This window comes from Morone saxatilis, unplaced genomic scaffold (assembly GCF_004916995.1).
Source record: "Morone saxatilis isolate NCDOM2014 unplaced genomic scaffold, NCSU_SB_2.0 Contig3, whole genome shotgun sequence".
Lineage (NCBI taxonomy): Eukaryota > Metazoa > Chordata > Actinopteri > Moronidae > Morone > Morone saxatilis.
The window spans coordinates 22,129,893-22,135,560 of record NW_023339873.1 but is presented as its reverse complement, the minus strand read 5'-3'; positions in this window follow the sequence as shown (position 1 = coordinate 22,135,560).

The window sequence follows — 5,668 nt, the reverse complement described above, 5'->3', positions numbered from 1 at the left end:
AAATGTTACACACTGGAGCTTTATGGTAAGTTTGGCAGTGAGGTAAATGACTATGTATTTCTGTCATTGTCATCATCATTGCTTCATTGACTCTTCAGCTCTCCCGCTCACTGAGTAATTCAAAGCCTTTTCCTAAAATCACAAAGCCTATAGTGTTCATCCATGCAACCAAATGGTATCTGTTCAAATCATCATGCAAGTGTGCTTTGTTTATCAGAATATCTCAAATATTCTTCCTGTAATAGCGATCAAACACATCCCATATCAGGAATGTAAAGCTTGTGCCACTCTTGTGTCCATGCACTCATCAGCAGCAGCGTTGATGACTTTGGTAGCACAAAAAATTCAAAGCATTTCCAATTTCATTGTCACACCTCATTACTCCACACAGTAGTTTCAGAGCAGCAAGGGCACATGGGATACCAGCACTGAGCCAAAGTCATCGTGCCATGAAGTTTGTCTTTTGTGCAATTCTTTACTTTCAGCAGTGGAAAATGGTCTTTCCCTGTTTTGATGGTTGATTGCAAGCATGTGGGAATCCCATTAATTTCCCCCCCTCATTTCAGTGGCCTGAGGTCTCATAAGGACATGTCATCAGTGAAGCTCTCTACTCCTAAGCACAATCTGGTTCATGGCCTTAGAACTGAAATGGAGGTGACACTGGGATGATGGAAATATGAGTCTGTGATTCTGATAATCAAATCAACCTGTAAAAACATGTAACTCACTCTGTGACACTCCAGGAAATGTCATAGCTAATCACTGAAAGGTTTTTCATGCTACATTTTACATTTTGTCTCCTTCAGATCCTGATAGCTTTGGCTTTCAGTGCGCTTTGGAGACGCCCTGTGAACAGGTGTTTGTCTACCTTGGGCAGGAAGCCTAATAGTCTATGTTTGAAAGGAAGACATTTCATTTCCTGACCATAATTTCAACAATGGAACACTTTGTACACTTGAAGGGGACACAGGGAAGTACACCTTAAGACAATGGATAAAAAATCTCAAGAATATTTGATACAGAGATGGGGAATTTAATGACTCAAAGGCCATCTTATCAGGGCTCATCAGACTCTTTAATGACCTTGCCAATATACACATTTTAAAAATGAATCTGGGCTTGACCAGAGATCATAAATGCTGCTCAGTAAATATAACACACCATAGGAATGTATCAATGCATGAGAGGTATTGATGCATGAGGGTAATTGTGGTTAATTACAACTTAGGTCTTATTTTAATTTCTTTGTCCATTATCAGCAATCATAACATTAGCCGCAACCGGATTTTAAATAATGAAATGCTAATGAATGCTTTTTCCATCCAATACTGTTATGCAATTACTAGGAGTTGGTTCATCGAGAGAAGCAGTGCGAAGTGTCAGTTCTCCAGATGGAAAACCAGAAGAAGAGGGCCCAACAAGATGAAGATTAAAATAGCGCTAGTTGAAGCAGGAAAACAATGCAGAAAACAAGATGGAAATACGTCATTTCTGTTTGTTTCATGCATTAATGTGAGTAAGGTTCCCTCAGATCTGTGTGGAGATATCATGGATGTATTATAGAACCATGGGAGTGAGGAGAAGGAAACAGCTCATCAGTCATACGAGTTCAAGTCTACACTTATTTCTGCATATTTACGTGTTTCCTGTAGAAACTATGACCAAAAGTTCCTGCTAAAAAGTTTCCAGTAGAAACCAATTATACATAGCCAATAGCAGTGAATGAATGTTATGCCCCCTGCCATGGTACTATCGCGGGCCCATTAGCTGACTCTACTGGACTGAGAACACACAGCAACCGAGGCCAGTTTGAAGACACATCGAATACAGTACCGAGGTGGCTTTCATGCCGAGTGTGGCTCCTGGGCTGAGCCAGCTAATGTTAGCTGCATGGCTAGTCGAGCTAATGAGCTAACAGCAGCGAACATTAGACTTAGCTACTTAAGCACTTTAATAAAGTGAACACTAACCGTTGGATTGTAACAGGCCTTCCACCATCTGCCTTATTATATAAAGGACACAGTACCTCTAGGATGTAAATCGTGCACTGCAGATGTGTTTAAATGAATAAAGGGATACTGGGTTGGTTTACGTGGCTTTTAGTTTAATCCCACCATTGAACTAACTTGACTGCGCAGATGGTTTGTCACGCAGAACCATCTGGGAAACTGTTTGGAAAAGGGCAAAAAGTACTTGGCAGGTCCAATCCACTGTAGTTTGGATAACTTGAAGCCTGGCAAGATGGATTCTCGTGAGTCCACCTGCCTGTCAAAAAGACACCAATAAAGTTCCCTGTTGAAGTCCTCTGACATGTTGCTTGTTGAAAAGCAGTTTCTGTATGTAAGAGGTCCTTGGATATGTCAAATCTATTTCCTAAAAACACATGGTTCAATGATTAGACAAAGCGTGAGAGGTTGAAAATGAGTATTTCAGTTTTATGAGGTGCAGTTCATATATTTTAATATGGATAATTTCAGATGCTGCTTTTGCGCATCTGTCCCATCAAAAGGAGAGCAAGATGTACAGAACAGGCTCTAGGGGTGATTAATAGGAAACCCGCAGCCAATAGGACTCTCTCTGGGGGCCAGTTCATAATCCGCAGAGCGTTTCTGACACCGAACACAATCCAACAGCAACAATGACCTCAAAGGTGGATGTTTGTCTTGTGGTTGGTCTGTGTTTTTACATGCATATATTTACTTGCATATAGTCATGGAAAACCCGATTTAAGCGAGAAAGCAACCAACTGTGTTCTCTGTTAAACTGGAGGGGAATCCTGACGATAAAAAATAATTTCCCCTTCTAGCAAAATAAATCTCAATTTATGAGAAAAATAAGATGTAACCACAACAAACTACTTTAAAAAAAAGTAGTAAGTAAAAAGTATTTTGTCAATCTGCCTTAGGTCACTGCTAAAGGAAAGTGAATGTGTTTGAAGTGGAATGGGTTTGTCCTCACGGATGTGTGCAGTAAATTCAGTGAACTGAATGATAATTCAAGGTCAGGGTGACCAAAATCATGAAGTATCTCATCTAGGGACCATGAATGTCCATTGATTATTAAACCGTCTCACTTTGAACCAAAGTGTTAGATGGAGCGACAGAGAAACTGACTACCATTCGTCCACTGGGGGTAATTAAAGTCTGTGCAAATTTTCATGACAATCCATCCAATAATTGTTGAGATTTTTTACTGAAATCCCCAAAAGTCAACCTGCTGGTGTTGGTAATGGAAACGTTTGGAGATAAACCGGTCATTAGTATAAACTGTGTGGCATGAATGTCTTTACTTTATTCTGTACCAATCCATCCAGTAGAAGTAAAGATATTCACTGGAGAATAGGGCTGCACAATTAATCACAATATTATCAAAACTGCAATAGGGCCAAGTGCAACAAATCGCAGGAAACTACAATTATTTCATAAAGGTCAAATGTGTGACAAATAGCATTATTATGAAGTACTATAGTGCTGCATTGCTGCATGTCTGTTTGGTACAAACACCAGCCAATTTTACATCATCATGATTTTAATAGTTTTTCAGTGAACATAAAATTTGTGATGCATAAATTGTGTTAAACCTCAAAGATTGAAACATATGTGTGTGATAGAAAAAACACATATTTTGTGTGATAGAAAAAATCCACCAAACAATTTGAAAGGTCTAGCTTTATAACTGGGAATTCTCCCGGTGCTCTCGATGGCCAGTCCGGGCCAGTTACATGCTGCTCCAGCTTCCTGCACCTAGCTTTGTGGTCATTTTCCTCAGTGTAGGCCAGGAACCACATGGTAGCTACTGGGCACATCTTGTTGTCATTATGTACATTTACAGACTGCTCAAGCAGGTTTATAAAATGACATGACTTTTGGACTGTGGACATGTGATTAACTGGACTCCAGTCTTTGTGTTCTTTCATAACATATGCTCCCATGAAGGAGGTCCGACTAACTCCGTACTGTCTGTTTAATTAGTAAAGTATGTCTGTGTGTTTATTTATGGTGCAGTTGTGTCTGCAGTAATGATCTCACAGGCCCTTGGGGAGAGAATCTGAGCACAATGAAAGAAACAGGTGTGTTGGGAGTACTCCAGCACAGACTTCTTAAGCATAGTTCTAACTTTCTGCTTAACCACTCCAAAGGAGCCAGGAGTGTGTGCACACACTAACACACAGCAGGGAGCTCTTAAGTACATTTAACACTGAAACACTGTACTCAGCTCAGAGATGATGACAATGTTCTTATGTGATTAACAGGTTTGCATGTTGTAACATCCATCAGTCTCAGTTACTTCAGACGCACATTCAAGGCTGTACAATAAACTATTAACCATTCAATAATCAACCCTAACCCTAACTACACCTGACTCAACTAACAAACCGCTGTCTTTTCCCTAAACTATCTAACAAAACTAGTTAACTTTAGAAACAATTCAAATAGAGAAATAGACACCTCAACCAATTCACCAAAAAGAACATTTGACTGATTATGACATTTAAAGCTTCAACATCAGACAATAAGCACTATAAAATGTTCTCTTAATCTCCGAATTCACACTGTATCAGAAGAATAACAACCACATCATCCATGTTGAAGAAGTGGCTCTGTGTTGGATCTGTTTCTTTCGCAGAGACCAGAGAGCCTCTGGCTAACAGTGTGTTTAACACATGTACTTCACACTCAGCTCCAATAAATCTGCGCAGCAATGCTAGACATCTGGAATATCTGGCACCTTCCCTGTCCACGAAAAGCTGCTCTCTTTAACTGCCCACAATACAAGACAGGTGGTCTTTGTTTTGTTCATACCGTCTTCCTTTCATTGGTTAGAATTCCTACTTTGTCATCTCCAAGTCAGAGTCAGATTCTGTGGCATGTTTGATTAGATTGGAGCAAAAATATCTGTATTAAGAACAGAGAGTGGGGACGTGGTTCCTCTTGTGTGAGAGTGAGTGTGTGTATTTGTGTTCTGGGTACTCATCACTGCCACTCATCAGTCAACAGTTTTCACTGGAATGGCTTTCTGCCAAAGAAATAGTCCCAGACCACTGGCTGAAAATGGCCAGTACTCACTGGTACTGAGTACCGGAACATCTGATTTTTGTCCACATGAATACCCTTACTTCTTACTGCTTACTGCTACCTCCTGATGAGTAGGTGTGCACCCTTAAACATCCCTGTAACGCTTGATTTTTCCCATCAATATTTTACAAAGATCACCCTACTCTGCCCCTGATTGGCTTGTGTGTTACTTTACTCCAAAATTCCACCAGGCACGGCTTTGTGACGTCACCTCTGCTATGTTGTTTGGCTCTGTGATCCGCGCGTCTTCAAATTCCACGGTGGAGGAGCATCTTCAGAGCGTGTTGCCTGTCATATGTTGTTGACTTATGTATTTTGTCCATAAAAATGATACAAAACAGTGTGTTTCTCCACTTCAAATCTCCTCTAACTTGCCTCTGACTGACTGACTTCTGGCCTGGTGCCACACTGTTGATCTGGTGTGAATTGTGATCTGAAGTTTTGCAAGCTTTTATTTTGAAAATTGACTGGATTGTCTATGCCGTTTCTGTGACTTCCTGTCAGTATGATCTGCTCCATGCAGCTTAATGTGAGTGGGTGATGCGAAGCAGAGTGGCGAGCCGCTTCTAGAGCAGCTAAGGCCTATGGTCAGG